This window comes from Mus musculus, chromosome 19 (genome assembly GCF_000001635.26).
Source record: "Mus musculus strain C57BL/6J chromosome 19, GRCm38.p6 C57BL/6J".
Lineage (NCBI taxonomy): Eukaryota > Metazoa > Chordata > Mammalia > Rodentia > Muridae > Mus > Mus musculus.
The window spans coordinates 28,690,611-28,710,372 of NC_000085.6; the positions used below are offsets into that span (position 1 = coordinate 28,690,611).

The 19,762-nt window shown below is 42.1% G+C and overlaps 1 long non-coding RNA gene across 1 annotated transcript in view; it reads left to right on the plus strand.

The window, feature by feature from the left end:
• D930032P07Rik (RIKEN cDNA D930032P07 gene) overlaps positions 1-19,762 on the plus strand; it is a 41,804-nt gene that overhangs the window by 12,387 nt on the left and 9,655 nt on the right. The window contains exons 3-4 of the long non-coding RNA NR_045330.1: positions 77-148; positions 3,395-3,596. This is a non-coding gene — a long non-coding RNA (RIKEN cDNA D930032P07 gene). The remainder of the gene's footprint in view (positions 1-76; positions 149-3,394; positions 3,597-19,762) is intronic.

Consider the following 19,762-nt stretch of genomic DNA (forward strand, 5'->3'; position numbering starts at 1 on the left):
GTTTGGTTGAGTTTGGTTTGGTTAGGTTTGGTTTGGTTTTTGGACACTCAGGGAAGCTTTGCTGTGTACTTGGCAGGGCTCCAGGGAGCTTGTGATTTGATCAGTGAACATGGAGGCTTGATATCAGAACTGCTTAGAAGTTTTTCAGGTAATCCTAATGAGCAGCCACAGTACAAAACCACTGTCAAGAGCCCTTTTACCCTTCCTTTCAGATCATCCAGGCCACTTCCCTGTGTCATGGGCTTGATGAATGGACAAAGTGAACTGAGTAAAGAAGACAAGGGTTCCCCAGTGCTTGTCCCCAGCACCCACGTGGCAGCTCACAACTGTCATAACTCCAGTTCCAGGAGTCTGATGGTCTCTTTCTGGCCTCTGTAGGCACTGCATACACATGGTACACACGCATACTCTCAAGCACAGGCATGCACCCCTACACACACACACACACAATAAATAAATCTTTAAAAGAAAATAGCCACCACCATCACTATCTAGGGGCTGGGGAGATGGATCAGTGGGCAATGTACTTACTCTACAAGCACGGAGATCTGCGTTCAAAGCCATAGAACCCACATAAAAGCTTGATATGATAACATGGCCTGCAACTCCTGCACTGGGGGACCAGACTTACTAGGTCTTACTAGGTAGCCAACCTAGGCAGGATGCCAAACTCCAGGTTCATTCAGTTAGAGACTTAAAGCTGACCATTGTACTCCACAACTGGTCACCAGCATGTATAAGGTACACACACACACACACACACACACACACACACACACACACTAAGAATGGAGACTCTGGAACCAAACTATCAGGGTTCAGTCCAGGCTTCATTTTTAATAGCTGAGTGCCTGTAAGGAAAACCCTTCATCTTTCAGTGGGTCTCTAGAGCCATAAACGGAGAATGAGTGGGGTAGCCGTCGTCATGCTAGAATGAAGGGCCGTCTTCATGCTAGAGTACTTTTTTGAAGATGAAGTTAGTTGGTTTTTGATGGTTGCTTAGAGATGCCTCTTTCACACAAAGCCCACAATAAAACATCCATTGGACCTAATAAAATCAGTGCAGCACTCCCTAAATTTCCACCCAGCCTGATGCACACTCTTATTCTAAACCAAAGCCCTGGTTCTCTGTGTCTGGGACACTCCCTGGACCTAAAGAGGACAAAGCACAACTGGAAATAATCCATCCTTATATATAAAATGTCCTCTTGGTAAAGTCAAGAATTGACTCTGTGAGACTAGGTTTTTTCAGGCTGGTCATTTAAGTAATCCCCGCTATAAGCAAGGCCCACAGGCAAGAGACACAAATCAGTGGGCAGTTCAGACAGTAGTCCTGGATTAGGTCCTGGACGAAGAACAGTCTTATAGGGGCTACAGAGAGTAAGGAAGTGAGCTGAGAATGAGGGTCAGGCATCACAGGAATTATCCAGGCCAGGAGGGAAAGGCCCTGGAAAGCAAAGTTGGCTGTTTCCTAATTGTGCCTAAGTCTGGCCCAGACCACATCTCTGTTTAGAAGGCTGATTTGCATATTCACTCATATACATTTCAACTCTGAGAGTAGAAGTTCCATATGTGTTTGCTTTACTCTCATTTATTTTTTATCTTTACCAGTTGGCCTATTTTCTTCTTCACATTACATCAGGAGGCCATTGTAACAGGCACCTCAGTTTAGAGATGCTGGGATAATTCTGAAGAGACATGAGACAAGATGTGAAATTTGGTATTAGAGTACAGTAAAATGCACAATGCAGAAATTTGGCAGACAAAAAGCTTTCTCTCATAGGTATGAAAAAATGTCTGTGCTTCATTTTCAAAGGAACCAAATAAGACATGGTCCCTGAATCGCTGTCTGAATGCAAACAGCATTTGGCTTTGATCTGAGTTGTTGAAAACTATGACCAATTTATCCCTAGGATGCCAAGACATCGGAGAATGTTTTTAAGTCTGGATTTCCATATCAGGATTTTGCTACACACGTCTTCTCTTCATTTCACATTATGTAGGGCCAGCCCAAAATAGTACTTCCAACAATAGACAGAGTTGGCATGCTAATTTCACATCTACTTATAGACAATGGGGCAGAAGGACACACTTATGGACTATGTGGCTTGAAAATATATAAACTCATAATTGAACAATAAGTGGAATTAGTTGATACAAACTCTTCTGTAATACACTAATGGGTTTCTAAGGGACATGCACTCAATTTCCGACTGGATAGGTGCTAAAGAGGTCTTGGAAAGTTATTGATGTAGCACAAGCTCCCCAACTTGCTGGTGGATCTGCAGCGCCATGCCTGCTGTCAGCCTTCCTCCGATCTTTGTCAAGAGTCACTGCTGATTTTCTGGACTTCATTTGAAAATTTAAACCCAAAATATGTCCAATAGTCTCAAATCTGAACCTCATTTACCCTGTCTCTCCTTGCCTAGATAGCCAATGGGTGTGTGTGTGTGTGTGTGTGTGTGTGTGTGTGTGTGATGTATACATCCAGTCTCTAAGAAGCATACCAGCCATCTTCTAAGCACGTGGCTCATACTAGGTACTTCCTGTAATGAGTCAGTTAGCTAGGATTACCCACAGTTGGGTGTTAGTAGGATTTTCTTGGAACCAAATGAGGACTTGATCAGCCCATAATATCCTTCAGAAATAAGAAAGCCAATGTCCAAAATACCTGAGGGCAAGTCTTTGACTGAACTCACTGTCTAAAGCTAAGCATTTTGTACTGCTCCACGTTCTGTGTTTGTTGGGGTCCTCTATCCAGACAGGGTGTAGAGGGGTCAGGGACCAAGAGGCGATGTTCAGGACCTAAGGATGAAGGCTTCATATACATCCAGCTGTCAAGCCAGGAACATCTTTATGGTGCATGGGATGCTCTGTGGATAGGAAAGCTTATAGTCCTATGGATTCTACTTTTAGGAATTAAAACCACAGTGAAGTGGGCCATAAAAGTCACCAGATTCCTAAATGGGCTCATTACACAAGAAAAATGTCTTCCCATTCCAAATACTGTCCACCCCGGCTCTTAGGTTTCTGAACTGACTCTATTCACTACCCCATCTTTCCCAACCAGATTCACTTGTGTACAGAGAGCATCACCCTCACCTCTCCCTCTGATCCTCAACACAGAAACCTCCTGCATCAGCCTTATCAACCACCTTCCATGAAGACCCCCTGCACACACACACACACCCCTTCTGTATTAGTCAGGGTTCTCTAGAGTCACAGAACTTACAAATAGTCTCTATATAATAAGGAAATTGTTATGATGACTTACAGTCTGTAGTCAACTCCCCAACAATGACCAGCTGCGAATGGAAGCCCAAATCCAGCAGTTGCTCAGTCCCACGAGGCAAGCAAGTGAACAAATCTTCCTTCTTCCAATGTCCTTTTGTAGGTCTCCAGCAGAAGGTGTGGCCCAGATTAAAGGTGTGTACCACCACACCTGGATCTGGGACTTGCTTTGTCCCAGATGACCTTGAGCTCAGAGATCTCCTTGCCTTAGTCTCCTGGGATTCATAGCCACTATGCCTCAAGATCTCCAGGCCAAGATCCAGGTCAGAAACTTCTCTCTCTCAGTCTCAAGATCTGGATCACAGGTGAGTCTTCCAATTCTGGATTGTAGTTCATTCCAGATATAGTCAAGATGACAACCAGGAACAGCCATTACATCTTCTATGGTGCTCTCATGTCCTGGGGTTTTGTTTCTAAGGTCTCAAATCAACAAGGTGACAAGAAATTAGTTCTGTGTTTTTAAAAAAAATACAATGACTTTTATTTAAACAAGAAAGAGTTTCAATTTCCTGTCTTAGTTTGTTTTCTGTTGCTCCAATAAACACCATGAGCAAAAGGAGGAAAGGGTTCGTTAGAGTTACACATACCTACATACACATATACAGACATAGACATAGGCATAGGCATAGGCATACGCATACGCATACGCATACCATCCTTAGCAATCATGGTCCATCACTGAAGAGAGTCAGAGCAAGAACTCAAGTCAGGATCATGGAGAGATAAACAGAAGCAGAGACCATGAAGGAGTGCTGCTCACTGGCTTGCTGGCATTGGCATGCTCATCGTTTTGTTTTGTTGTTGTTGTTGATTTTACATAACTCAGGACTACCTGCCCAAGGGCAGTACTTGTCCACAGGGGTCCTCCCACATCAATCATTAATCAAGAAAATGGCCCTATAGACTTGCTTACAGGCCAATCTGACAGAGGTATTTTCTCAACTGAGATTCCCTCTTTCCTGATGACCCTGGCTTGTGTCAAGCTAACAAAAACAAAACAAACAAGCAAGCAAACAAACAAAAAACCTAACCAGCACTAGATCTTCAGTCTGTCTTTCCCTCAGTTTCTTCTTCTACATCCAGTCCTCTCCTAATTGTTACTCCTATAACTTCCTTGGCTTTTCTTTCCTTCTTTTTTCCTAGTCACATCCTCTCTTCAGTATGAAACACACAAGTAAAGGTGGCCTTGTGGTTAGTTGATGGGAATTTGAACCTGGGCCGTGTGTCCTCAGACACGTGTCTGGTCTCTGTCTCAGACCTACTACCCAGTAGGACCAGCAACTTGTCCTATGTACTTGCTCAGGACAGACATTTACACCTTTGCTCAGTCCTCCTCACAGTGACATTATGAAAAAGGGAATGCTGTCCCCATCTTATCCCTGCATCTTATACATCTTCCACATCATATACCTGCATCTTACACATGCAGCCACACAGAAAGCAGAACGCTTGAATTGCTTGCCCATGATACACAACAGGGGGTTGTCTGGTTATTCACTCTTCTCTGTCAGCACCGTGTGTGCTGCCTCTTTAAAGTGAAAGCCACACGCCTGCGCCACAGTATTCTTTGTTGACTTGAGAGGATGATGGGGAACGAGGAACAGGTAGATCACTTGGCACCTAGGAGGCTGCTGCCACAGTTGTGTTTTTCTGACGGCATTTGCTCTAAGCGTCAACTGCACTATCTATTACTCTGGCCCCATGTCTTCCTTCACAGACCACAGGAACAATAGCCACCTTCCTTGACTGTCCGCTCACTCAGCCACCATGCTCACTACTGCTGACCTCTGCTCTCTTGTCATTGACTTCCTGTCTTCTTGACGCCTCAGGTGCCTAGCCCATTTGCTCAGACTTCCCCCTTGCCCTGTCAGCCAGCTTGATGTCCTCAGCTCTCCCACTCAGGCCATGTCCCTGGCCAGTTCACTAGTCCCCCTGCCTCCAGTCCACTACAGGAATCGACTTCATTTCTCCTTCTCCTCTGTGGTCTTCAACCTTGAACTTTGATCTTTGCCTTTGGCAGTGTCCTCATCCCGTCACTATTTTCCTAAGTCAAAGGGTCAAGTTACTAGAGTCCCCAAAGACCTTGAACTCCAGCTCTCCCTGAAATACCCTTTCAGAGCTGGCCTCCTACCCCACATTAGTCCCCAGGCCATTTCCTCCTTCAGCTTTCCTGGGGAATCTCCCTGTGCACCCACTCTCTCACCTTGCCATTTTGTTGGGTACCCGGAGCCTGTGTTCTGTGAGGCCCCACAGGAGCCTCAAGTGGAGCTCAATACTTGTTAAAAACATGAAGTTATAAATAGGAATGGTTAGATCCTGGAACAGTAAACTAACACAATTAGTAAACAGTCATATAAGAGATTTCACAATAGTTAAATTGTTAATTGGACTGCCTGAATTTAAGCCAACTCTTCTCTTTGTTAGCTCACGTGACCTGGGACACTGGCTTAACCTTTGGAGGCCTCAGATTTTCTTATCAATAAGATGGTAGTAATAAGTACTACCATAAGTCCTGAGAATTAGGTAAGGTCACACTGGTGACAAGGTTGGAATGAACTTAACACGTGTCGGCACTCAGATGTTAGCTATTTATGTGCTTGCTAATGGCAGAATCAGAATTCAAGCCATAACGTTGGATTGCCAATCCAATACTGTTTACACTCCATTACTTAAAAGAAGAAACTGAAGGAAAGAAGAGAGAAGGGAGAGGTAAAAGAGGGACCCCCCCCCAACAACTACACCCAGGATATAAGACAAAAAGGAAGCTGTGGGTATATTGTGTATTCTCTAGTTCTATGGTAATTACACTACCAGGTTCTGCAGTCACCATTAGAAACCCCACCAGTACCACATTCTCTTCATCTCACTCCACTATAGGCAGTCCTAAAGGGATTCTCGGGGTAGGATTATGCCTAGTAAGAATGTGTTTGTCAGGATTCACAGGGCTGGAATTTTCCAGGGATTAAGGACTACTGAGGGTAAAAATGGCCCCTCAAGGCAGATTTACCAAGAGGCCACAGCAAGAAAATCTTTCTCCTCCCTCCACATCCTTCCACTCCTCCATTCTCTAGAACACAGGTGTGTATCTTTTATGTACAACTCCACCTAGAGGGAGGGGAAGGAGAGGAGGGGCAAGGGAGAAGGAGGAGAAGGAGAGGAGGGAGGAGGAGAGGGAGAGGAGGGAGAGAGATTCCACGACTCAGTTGATTTAGGAAGTAACCTGTCTCATACCTAAAATGTGCCCCAGATCCATTGTCCTGGTGTCACAAACAAAGCCCATTTATCTAATGCCAATTTTGAATGCATCTGGGGACAAATGACTGGTGACTGTCACCTATGACTGGGCTCAGATGTTGGAACAATTTGCCAGGAGAGTCTAGGGTCCTTGTCCTTAACTGTCAGTATTCCAGTGACTCCTCACACCACCTCAGTAAGCATTCCAAAACTCCATCAAATGCAATGCTAATATATATATATATGTGTGTGTGTGTGTGTGTGTGTGTGTATAAATATATATATATGTATATATATACACATACATACACACATATGTATGCATATGTGTACATATATATATGATACACTCTCCTTACTAAGATGCTAGAGAATAAAATTTAATTTTTATTAAGTAGGATGGACCCATTTTGTTAAAGATTTTTTTCATCAGATTTAAATTGTTTAAAAATAGAATTCATGCTTACATTTCACCTCCTGCCCTTGCCACCCCTTAACAACATAACTATCTTGGAAATTCTCAAGAGGGATTCATGATTCAATCATTCAGTCAAATATTACTTCGATCGTTTGTTTCCTCAAGGGAAAAAGTTTTTCCCAAGAGAGAATATTCTAGAAGAGGAACACTTTACTCTGTGTTACCGAGTCTTCCTGAATTTCCCAGTGAAACACCAACCCCAGACATTGTCCCTGGTACACAGACCCCAGCCTTTAATAGTCAGTTCTAGCCTAACCAAAGAAGTTTCCAGTAGAAAAGCATGTGGCTTTGGCTGGCCAGCAGAGGACACTCTTTCGCCAGCATTAGTCTTGACCCAGCCTTAGGCAGCTGGACATAACTTCAGGTGTAAGGTGAGGCTACTGTCCTAGAACATGAAATTGTTTGTGGAGCCCCACCGCACTAAATTTGGATGAAACCAGAGCAGGCATTAATTAGCCTTTACATCTTAGAAGAAAACACATCCTCATCTGCAGTGAGGACAGTGGGAAGTTTTCTTCTAAGGATTCAAGCCACACCCTTCTGGGGCATACGACAAACCAACTACCACTTCCCGCGCTGTGTCCTTCCCACCAAAATGGATTCCTGTACATGTGTCTGGCTGTACGAGAGAAGATGGGCTTCTCACATCTAGTTTCTAAATGACAAGTGAATTAAAATTCATCTAGCTACCCTTGACAATTCAACCCTGTTTGGCACTGGACCCTAGGACAGGGACGGAAGTGCATATTCTGCACACCAAAGCAGACCTGGTCTCCAGGTTCTCCCAGCATCCCTCAGGACCCATCAGGCATACCCTACTCAGCAACACTGGGCTTTCCAGCCCAGTCTCTTCCCTATATAATCCAGACATTTTGCACTCTCTCTCCCTCCCTCCCTCCCTCTTCCCCTCCTCCTCCTCCTCCTCTTCCTCCTCCTCCTCTTCCTCCTCCTCCTCCTCTTCCTCCTCCTCCTCCTCCTCAACCTTCTCCTCCTCTTCCTCCTCCTCCTCCTCCTCAACCTCCTCCTCCTCCTCTTCCTCCTCCTCCTCCTCCTCCTCCTCCTTTTCTCTCTATGTGCACATGCTCTTTCGATCTCTTCCCCCCTCCCTCTCCCTATGGCGATTCCTTAGCTTCAATTCTTCTAATATGATCTACTCTGGTGTGAATTGCCTCATTTTGCTGGCCCAGAAATAACCTATCAACCCCCTTCACATATTCTCCTTTAAGGTCCTGCAACTTGTCTCCTTTTCTTTAAATTACAATTTTTTATTTATTTAATGTTATTTTTATATAACCCAACATGGTCCAGGCTGGCCTCAGATTTTCTGTATATCCTATGATTACCTAAGCTTTTGGCTCCCTGGCCTCCATCTGCATTCTGGAATTATGGAAATAAATCAATATCCCTGGTTTATGTGGAACAGAGACTCAAATCGAGAGGTGCACGTTAAGTAGTCTACCAACCTCAGCTACATCCTCCGCCCTGGGGCTACATTTGATTTCATACTATATCTTAGTTCAATAATTCAATGACATTTTCACTTTTTTTTTAACCTCCATTAAGTAGGTTATTTTCTCCTTATCATTCTTTCCCTTTTATTGAATAGACTTTTCTCACATAAATGTACTGATTACATACTTTCTCCTCTCTCTATTCCTCCTTGCTCCTCTTCACCCTCCCTACAATCTGAATCCACCCCATTTCTGTCTCTCATTGAAAAAGAAGCACGGGGCTGGTGAGATGGCTCAGTGGGTAAGAGCACCCGACTGCTCTTTCGAAGGTCCAGAGTTCAAATCCCAGCAACCACATGGTGGCTCACAACCATCTGTAATAAGATCTGACTCCCTCTTCTGGAATGTCTGAAGACAGCTACAGTGTACTTACATATAATAAATAAATAAATCTTAAAAAAAAAAAAAAAAGAAAAAGAAGCACACTTCTTTTTCAGGATAATAATAAAATATAATAAGACAAACAAAAAAAAACCACATTGGAATTGGACAAAAGAAACAAGCACAAGAGAGTTAGCGATTGAGGGAGCAGGGAGGAGAAAAAGAAAAGAAAAGAAAAGAAAAGAAAAGAAAAGAAAAGAAAAGAAAAGAAACAACCACAAGATACAAATAATCGCTTCTTTCCACACTCAGGAATTCCAAAGAAACACTAACTTGAAACCATGAATTTATACACAAAAACCTGGAGGGTAGATTTGAGAAAAAAACATATGCATACATGTAAATTAAATAAAAATAAGATAAAATCTTCAATAGAAAGAAAGAAAAAAGAAAATAAGAGGAGGGGAGGGGAGAGAAGAGGGGAGGGGAGGGGAGGGGAGGGGGGAGGAGGAGGAGGAGGAGGAGGAGGAGGAGGAGGAGGAGGAGGAGGAGGAGGAGGAGGAGGAGGAGGAGGAGGAGGAGGAGGAGACGGAGGAGGAGACGGAGACGGAGACGGAGAGGAGAAGGAGAAGGAGAAGGAGAAGAGAAAAAGGAGCAGCCCTTGCAGAACACTGTGAGACAAGAAAACTCCAAATATGCCATTGAGCTCATTTTCTGTTGTCATCCACTGCCGGGCAGGCAGCCTGCTCTAAGAGTCATTTGTTTCCTCAGTGAGACTCCCTTGGAGGAAACTAAATTTCCATTTGCAAGTGGTCACCAATTGGAGTTAACTTCTGAGTTATGGATCCTCCTGAGTATGTCCATTTCTCCTTTCAGTTGGAGGATCTCATGTGGTGCAGACCTGTGCAGACCTGTGTGGGCCTGTGCATGCTGCCTCAGTCTCTGGGTCTTCATGTGTGCATCAATCATGTTGATTTAAAAAGGGCCTTGCTTCCGTGGTGTCCTCCATCCCCTCTGACTCTTAAGCTCTTTCTGCCTTCTCATTGCAGGGATCCCCCTGAGCCTTGAAGGGGGATTTTCCAGAGACTTCCCTTTAAGGTCTGGGAGTTCCAAGTCTCCTATTCAGACATTAAACTACATAATGTCTGGCTGTGTGTTTCTGTATTTGTTTTCATATATGGCAGGAGGACGCTTCTCTGATGATGGCTAAACAAGGACTCTGATCTATGAGTGTAGCATAAAGTCATTAGGAGTCACTTTACTACTATAATTTTTTTTATAGTGTAGTGTTTGGTTTTACCCTAGGTTCCTAGTTCTTGGTCACCCAGTGTCAGGTATGGATTCCATCTTGTGGAACAGGTCTTAAGTCAAATCAGATATTGATTGGTTTTCAGGCTTTTCTCTAGCATATCTTGCAGCAGGAAACCATTGTAGATAAACCGTTGTAGCCAGGCTGGTGTTTACATTTCTCCTTTGGTTGTGTGCAGAGCATCTTCCTATACTAAAGATACAAGCACACAGGGGTGAAGGCTCTATGTAGGCACCAACTCAACCTCTCCATGTTCAACCTGTTTGTGTGGGTGTTATCTTCAGCAGTGCATCCTCTCTGTCAGTTTGTAGAGAGCAACCTCTAAGTCTTGGCAACAACTTGGATTATTTAGGGATTCCCAGGGGACCCCTTTGGCCAACAACTCAATTAGATGTATCCCAATCCCAGTACTGAAAGCTTCATTTGATGACAAAAGATGGCCAGTTGGAGCACTCTGTCCCCCATTATTTGATGACTTTGTTTAAATCCCCTTTATATGTCTATAGATTTAGGATGCTTCTACTGTATTAGGCTTCCATATTACCCCTGAGAAGCCCCTTAATTCTAGCTGTCTTCCCCACATTCTCTCCCTTCCTCCTCCCTACTCGACCTCCCATGCCAGCTCCCCACCTCTATCCATCCATAACTATCCATTCTGTTTCCTTTCTTATGGAAATCTATTTGTCACTCACTACTTACTTACTCTATACCTAACCTCTGCGGTTCTAAGGGTTTGTAACTTGGCTATCATTGACTTCACAGCTGATATCCACATATAAGTGAATGTCAGCCATATTTGTCTTTCTGGGTCTGGGTTGCCTCACTCAGGATAATTATTATAGTTCCACCCCTTTACCTGGGAATTTGAGAGTTTCATTTTCCCCCCAATGGCTGAGTAATATTCCATTGTGTAGATGTACCACATTTTTTTTACCCCTTCTTCTGTTGTGGGACATCTAAGCATCCAGGTTTTTTCTTTTTCCCCAATTTCTGGCTCTTCTGAGTAGAGCAGCAGTGACCATGGTTGAGCAAGTGTCCTTGTGGTAGGATGAAGCATCCTTTGGGCATATGCCCAAGAGTGGTGTCGCTAGATCTTGAGGTAGACCAATTTCCATCTTCCTAAGGAAACACCACACTGATTTCCATAACGGCTGTCAGAGTTTGCATCCCAGCAATGGAAGAGCATTCTTATTCCACATCCTCACCTCACGCCTGTTATTGTCTTAGCCATTCTGACAGGTGTATGATGAAATCAAAAAGTAGTTTTTCATTTCCCTGCAGGCTAAGGATGTTGAAAGTTTAAGTGTTTCTCCGCCATTTGAGTTTTCTTTTTTGAGAATTCTCTACTTAGAACTGAACCCATTTTTAACTGGGCTATTAGTTTTCTTGATAGCTAGTTTTTGAGTTCTCTATATAATTTGGAGACTAGTAAGCCATTCTGTGAGCCTATACATTGTCTGGATGATAGTATCCTTTGTTCAATAGTTTTGTGAGGTTCTGCTTATTAATTGTTAATCTTAATGCCTGCACTACTGGTGTTCTGTTCAGAAAGTCTTCCTCTGTGCCACTGAGTTCAAGGGTATTCCCCACTTTCTCTTCTATTGGGTTCAGCGAATGTGATTTCATGTTGAGGTCTTTGATCCATTTGGAGTGGAGTTGTATGGCGAGTGATGAGTATTTGGATTCTTCTACATGCAGCTATACACTTTGACCAGCATCATTTGCTTAAGATGATGTTTTTCCCCCAGTATTTATGGGAAAAATCAGGTGACTATAGGTGTGTGTATTTATGTCTGGGTTTTCAATTTGGTTCCATTGATCAACATATCTGTTTTTGTGCCAAAGCTGTGTCAATTTTATTACTATAGCTCTGTAATACAACTTGGGGTTGGGGACGATGATACCTCCTGCAGTTCTTTTATTATTAAGGTTTTTTTAAAAAGCCATCCTGGGAGTTTTGTGTTTCCATATTAAGCTGAAAATTGTCCTCTCAGGATCTGTGATTGTGTTTTGATTTTGATGGGGATTGAATTGAATCTGTAGGTGGCTTTTGGTAGGATGGCCAATTTTTACTATGTTAATCCTACCCGATCCATGAGCATGTGGCCTGATATCTTCTTTATTTTCTTTCTTCAATGTCTTAATGGTTTTATCATACAAGTCTTTTGTTTTCCTGATTAGAGTGAGCCCAAGATAATTTATGTTATTTGAGGCTATTGTGAAGGATGTTGTTTCACTGATTTCTTTCTCAGTGAATTTGCCATTTGTATATAGGAGGCTACTGATTTATTTTTTATTTTAGTTAATATTGTATCCAGCTACTTTACTTAAAATGCTTTTCAGCTGTAGGAGATTCCTGGTGTAATTTTCAAGGTCACTTACGTACAATATCATATCATAGGCAAATAATGATAATTTAACTTCTTTGCTTCCTATTTCCATCCCGATTACCTCCTTCAATGATCTTTATGCTCCAGCTAAGACTTCAAGTACTTTATGGAATAGGTATGGAAAGAGTGGACAACCTTGTCTTGTGCCTGATTTTAGTGGAATTACTTTGAGCTTCTCTCCATTTAAGTTGATGTTGGCTATGTATTGTTGTAAATTGCCTTTATTGTGTGGAGGTATCTCCTTTGTATGCCTAATCTCTCCAGGATTTTTATCATGAACGGGTGTTGGATTTTGTCAAGGGCCTTTTCTGCATCTAATGAGATGATCGTGTGGATTTTTCTTTCAGTTTGTTTATATGATGGATCACATTTATTGATTTATGTATGTTGAGCCATCTATCCATCTTCTGGATAAAGCCTACCTGATCATGGAAGATAATCTTTGATGGGTTCTTGGATTCTGTTTGCAAATATTTTTTTGAGAATTTTTACATCTATGTTCATAAAAGAAATTTGTCTATAATTCTCTTTCTTTGTTGGGTCTTTATTTGGTTTGGGTACCAGGGGAACTATGGATTTGTAAAAATCAAATTGGGAAATGTTCTTTCTGTTTCTTTGCTGTAATATTAATTCTTGAAAGTCTGGTAGAATTCTGCAATGAAACCATGTGGCCCTGGGCTTTATTTCGATTGGGAGACTTTTAATGATTGCTTCTATTTTACTGGGACTTGTAGATCTATTTAAATTGCTTATCTGACCTTGATTTAACTGTGGTAATTGGTATGTATCAAGAAAATTCCCATTTCTTTAAGGTTTTCCAATTTTATAGAGAACATTTTTTTTAAGTGTGTTTTGATGATTCTCTGGATTCCATAGGTGTCTATTGTATTGTTTTATTTCTAAGTTTTTGAATTTAGACATTCCTTCTCTGCCTTTTAGTTCATTTGGATAAAGGTTTGCAAATCTTGTTGAATTTCTCAAAGAACTCTTAGTTTTATTGATATTTTGTATTAGTTGTTGTTGTTATTGTTTTTATTTCACTGGTTTCAGCAGGTGTTTGATTATTTCTTGCCATCTGCTCCTTTTGTGCATGTTGTTTTTCCTTTGCTCCTCTGTTTTCCTTTGTGTTAGGTGTGTGGTTAAACTACCAGCATGAGAATGTCCCATTTTTTAATATAGGCATTTAGTGCTATGAACTTGCCTCTTAGAACTGCCTTCGTTAAAACCCATAATTTTGAGTATATGGTGTATATTCATTTTCATTCACTTGTAGAAAGTAATTTTGGTCTTGACTCATTTTGAATGTAATGAGTTATTTGGTTTCCATAAGTTTGTAACCTTTCTGTTGTTATTGATATCCAGTTTTAATCCATGGTGGTCAGATAGAATACAGGATCTTATTTCAATTTTCTTTTAACAGTTGAGACTTCTTTTGTGTTTGACTATGTGGTCAGTTGCGGAGAGAGTTCTGTAAGCTACTGAGAAAGAAGTATATTCTTATGTGTTTGGGTAAAATGTTCTGTAAATATCTGTTAGATCCATTTCATTTATTATGTCAGTTCCAACATTTCCCTGTTTAGGTTTTGTCTGGATGACTTATCAATTGGTGAAAGTGGTGTACTGAAGTCTTCCACTATCAGTGTGTGAGGGTCAATATGTGATTTAAGCTGTAGTAATTTTTCATTTATGAACATGGGTACCTTTGTGTTTGGTGCATAATATTAAGAATTGCAGTGTCCTCTTGGTGGATTTTTCCTAGATTAATACATAGGATCCTTTCCAATCTCTTCTGATTAGTTTTGATTAGAAGTCTATTTTGTCTGATATTAAAATGACTACACCAACTTAGATCTTAGGTCCATTTCCTTGTAATATCATTTTTCTACCCTTTTACCTTGAAGTGCCATTATCTTTAATGTTAAGATGTATTTCTCAGATGGATCCATTCTGTTACTCCGTGTCTTTTTATTGGGGAATTGTGACCATTGATAGTGAAAATTATCACTAAGCAGTGTGTGATGATTCATTTTGAGGTGTGTGTGTGTGTGTGTGTGCACTCACCTGTGTGTTCCCCTCTTTTAATTGGCTGGTCTGGGATTATTTATTCCTTGTGTTTTCTTGGGTGTAATCTCATTTAGTTGGTGTTTTCTTTTTAGTACTTTTTCTAGGGTTGAATTAGTAGATAGAGATTGTTTAAATTTGGTTTTATCATAAAATGTCTTACTTTCTCCATCTATTTTGACTGAACATTTTGCTAGTATAGAAGACTGGGCTAACATCCATAGTCTCTTAGAGTCCAGAGAATATCTGTCCAGGCCCTTCTAGCTTATTAGAGTCCCCATTGAGATGCTGAGGTGTGGGCAAGTTTGCAGCTGCTGGGAAAAGGAAGCACAGACCCTTTGGGGAAGAGAAGAAGAGTAAGTTAGGCAAGGAAGTTAGGGCCTGGGATATGGAAAGATGTGGCCGCAGATGGTATAGGTGGGCAAGAGTAAAGGTTAGAATGATCTAGAAGACAAAAGTCAAAGATGAGGAGTGGAATGCTTTCCTGAGAAACAATTCACATTGAGAGCAGTGGGGAAAATGTTTGAAAAGAGTTGGGATGGAAGATGGAAGAGGGGAAATGTTGAATCAAGACTTTGGCCTGGGCCAGGATCCCCCTGCCTAGCATCAACAAGCTCCGTGCGTACCACAGTATAGGAGAGAGAGATTTGGGTTAGGACCTTCCTGAGTTAAGACTCTGCTTTCATTGGTTTATGGCCTGTAGTCCTAGCTGTTCAAACTTTATATTTTTCTCATCCGTGCAGTGAGTTTGAGTATTCTATCCACTTGATAAGACTGTCATAAAATGTAAATATGGTAATGTCAGTGAAACCCAAGGATCGTCCCTAAAGAGGGAAGTCAGCCTTTCCATCCAAGAATTTCCAAATTCATCTGAAAATGCTATTAAGAGAGCATGCTTCTTAGCTGTCTTCTGCTTCCCTTCTTGGACCCTTCCCATCTTGGATTCTCATTCTGTAGGTCTAGAGTGGAAAAAAGTAGAAGCTGGCCTCCACTCCAGACCAGTGGTGACACTCATGCAAAGTGGAGGGGCTTTTCTGAAAACCATCTTTCCAAGTTACCTAGGGTCGCTTTCAAAAGCCCAGAACTGCTTTTACATTTCATATGGTTTTTAATGTGTGTTCACATATATGTGAGAGTACACGTGTGTGTAGGTGAGTGTGTGTGTGTGTGTGTGTGTGTGTGTGTGTGTGTGTGTGAAGGGCAAACTTAGGTGTTATCCTCAGAAACACTGACAACCTCCTTTGAGACAGGATTTCTCATTAACCTTCAGACACCAATTAGTCCAGAGTGGCTTGCCAGTGAGTCCCAGAAATCCAACTGCTCTGACTCAACCCCAGACCTGCAGTGCTGATTACTAGTGTGTAGCAGCATGCCCAAGCATGGTTTTATGGATTCCAGGATCAATCTCAGATCCTCATGCTTAGAAGATAAGTTCCTTACTGACCACTCAAGATCCTGCATTCGTAGTAAGAACTCTGGCTAGCTCTAATGTACATAGAGCTTTAAAGACCTCACTGTAGGTATAGTTTAAGACTCGTGTGTGTGTGTGTGTGTGTGTGATTTTGGAAACATTTAAGTGCAAAAATCATATAAAACCTCAAGATGAAAAGAATATAATGGTTTGTGACTTTACATCAACTTTCAAAAATAAAGCATGCGGTCTATGCTTCTCAGTAGCTAGAAGTTCAAAGCATACCTTTGCATCTTTAAGAACCATCTTTAAATTGGTGCATCTCTAATGAGGACCGGATCAGGTTCCCCGTGTTTAGCCTGTGAGTAAGCTACCCTCATCAGGCTGCAGGCCTTCCCACTTCCAGCAGTGGCTGTTTGGTAGGGTGACCTTAAAGCTTAGATGTATACTCTACAGAGTCTGAGGCCAGTGCTGTTGGATTCAGCCCTGCTCCCATCCCCACAAGAGATCCTACATGCAGGCACATTTAAGAATTGCTGTTTCCAAGGCATCTGTCATTCAGAATGTTTTTTGGGAAGCAGTTGTCTTTTTAAACTATTGATCTAAAGAACACACAGAATTTGTATGGAATACAAATAGCAAAATAAATAAATAAATAAATAAATAAAAGCTGAAATTAGTATCATATTTTAGATTACCTACTTCTTCGGATCACTCACACTGTTCTGTGCTCCCTGCCTCCACCCATCGTAGATACTAAGTTGTCTTTGGACAACTTAGCAGTTGGAGTCCCTACTATGTGAAACATCCACACAGCCCTGAGCATATCTATCTGGAGCCTAAAATTTTCGAACCATTAGAAGTGACTGAAGCAATACGTGTAAAGAAGTACTTTGTGTGCTGCCAAGCAGATGGAAGTTATTATCAAGTTCCCTATCAGGTCCCATTCAAAGAAAGGGAATTGTTCCCCATGTTGCTGATGATAAATATTATTGAGATAGTACTTCACGCAGTAAAATCTCTGCAGTGCCATGCTTGGGAAAACGTGAGCGTGTCTAAACGTGAGAAACTTAAGTAGACACATTTTAGAAACTAAGGAACAGCACAATAAATTATCTCAGCAACTAAGAAGTGGGGGAGAAATGGAGGAAAGCCTGGAACTTTAACACTCATGCTCAGAGCGCATGGCTTGCCATCCTAAGTTGCAGGGTGTTGTGTTCTGTCTGTGAGAGAAGGGGGAACTGTGACCAAATACCTGCCAAGCATCAGCTCATAGTAGAAGGGTTCAACCTGGCTCACAGTTCTAGCGCACAAGTCCCTCGTGGTGGAGAAAGGACTGGGAGAAGACTGGACTCATTGTGTCCACAGTCAGGAAGCTAAGAGAGATAAACACTGTTGCTAAACGTTTCTCCTTTTGATTCAGTCCAGGACCCCAGCCCACGGGACGTTGCCACCCACACACAATGTGGGGTTTCCCTCCTAAATTGAACCTTTCTGGAAACACTGTTCTAGACATTACTTGAGGTGTGTTTCTCTGTTGACTCTCAGTCCCTCCAAGTTGAGAAGATGAACCATCTTGGGGGATTGTATGAGGGGATGGGAGAAGGTAGAGAAGAGTGCCTTGGTGCTTGATGGAACTTTCAGGAACCACTCTGACCTTACATACTTATTCGCTGAAAACAGCTGGTGTAAGCAACACGCGGTAGCCATGATGGTTTGTCTATACCGAATGTCTACTTGACAAGGATATGGGATCACCTTAGAGATGAATCTCTAGCAGGTCTGTGAGAAGGTTTTCTAGATCAAAATGACTTAGATAAACAGGCCCACCCTAAATGTGGGCAGCACTCTTCTACGGGCTTTGGTCTTGGACTGCATCAGAAGGAGCGAGCTGACCAAGTAGGAAGACCCACGGCTCTTTGCTTCCTGCCTGTGGCTGCCCCGTGGCCTGTGGCTGCCCCGTGACCTGTGGCTGCCACGTGACGTGAGGATCAAGAGCCTCTCCCACATGTGGCCATTCTTTGTTTGCCATTCTGGGCCTTACCTCAAACTGTGAGCGAAAAGAAACCCTCCTTTCCTTAAGGTGCTTGTGGGTGTTTTGTTGTATCGACAAAGGAAACAACTATTCAGGCAACTGTGAGCACATGAGTGCCCAGAGTTTAGCTTCTAAATGAAGTGAAAGAAGCATAGCTAACTAGAAGGGACTTCACTGGCCAGTGATGGCCATGTTAGCACTGAGACCACATTGACACGCATTATAGAACATTGCCTGCAGAGAGAGTCTGGGTATCCACACAGATACAAAATAAATGAATGGGGAAGAGAAATGCTCCTTACAGTGACTTGAGGATAGGTGGAATTCATTTCTATAGACCCATAAATATGCACCCTCCGTGGTCATAATGACTCAGGTAGTGGGAACTGTTAGCTTCAAAGTCATAGTTATAACCTAGGAAAACTTAGCAGCCACACAGAGGCAAACAAAGGAAGAACTCTTTACTGGATGCCAGAATTATTGGTTAAATATATGTTTGTGAGCAGGTGAGCATCTCAGACTATTTTCCAACAGATTAATGGCTGATTGTAAAGGCGAAACTTCCTGTAGGATGGGGAATCTGGCAGACAAACCTGCTGATTAAAGTGGTATTTGTGCCACCTGGGGTGAGGTGGCAGTGCCACACTCCATATCATTCCCACATCCTCATTCTGATCATGAAGAAACAGTCAAGCAAATTCCAGTTGAAGGCATCCTGTCAGATCCCTGGCTATTTGTCTTCAGAAGTGGTGTCCTGAAAGACAGGAGTAACTACTCCAAATTAAAGGAAACTAAATATACATCAATGCCCAAGGTACTGGGTGACCCTGACTGATCCCGGATCAGGAAAAAAATCAGGATGAAACTTAACTGTGTGCTAGATAACAGTATTGTATTGATCTTGGGTTGGATCGTTTCATTATGGTTACATAAGAGAATGTCATTGTCCCTAGGGAATGTATGCTGAGATATCAGTGGCCAAGACTGTTGTAGTTTAAACAGGGTGGGGAGAAATGCCTGCCCCAGGGGAAAGCCAGCAAATGATGAATCTGAGTGTGTGTGGGGGGGTATATGTGCAAGTTCAATATTCTGTGCTTGCACGTTTCCTGAAGATTTTTACATTTTTTAAATTTCCTTTTAGACGATGTTTTAAAAAATGGTTATATGCTTTAGTAAAAACCTCAATGCTTGGAACTTTTATGACAATGCTTTTTAAATATTTGGAAGGTCAACACAATGCTGTTGCCTGATATATAATTAAATTTCGACTTGTTATTTTTATTCTGATCTAGAATTCATTATTTCAAAAAGTGGTATTCTGCTAAGTCATGTGATAAGTAAGAAAATCATTAAGTAATAATGATCTAGAACCAAAATTCTGATTATCCTGGGCTAAAAAAAAATTGTTCTATTTATCCACAGGGTTTATCTCATGGTTGTGTATGTGGTATGTGTGTGTGTGTGTGTGTGTGTGTGTGTGTGTGTGTGTGTGCACGCGCGAGCACGTGTGTGCACACGCATGTTCATATGTGTGTGTATGGTGTGTGTGTGGTGTATGTGTGTTCATATGCATGTTCCTTTGTGTGTGGTGTTCAAGTGTTCATGTGTGTGTGTGTTCTGAGTGAGTGTGTGTGTGTGTTGAGTTAATTACTAAAACCCACTGGAAACATAAAGACGTAGCAGCAATTGTGCCCCCTCACCTCCATCACATGAGCTTATGT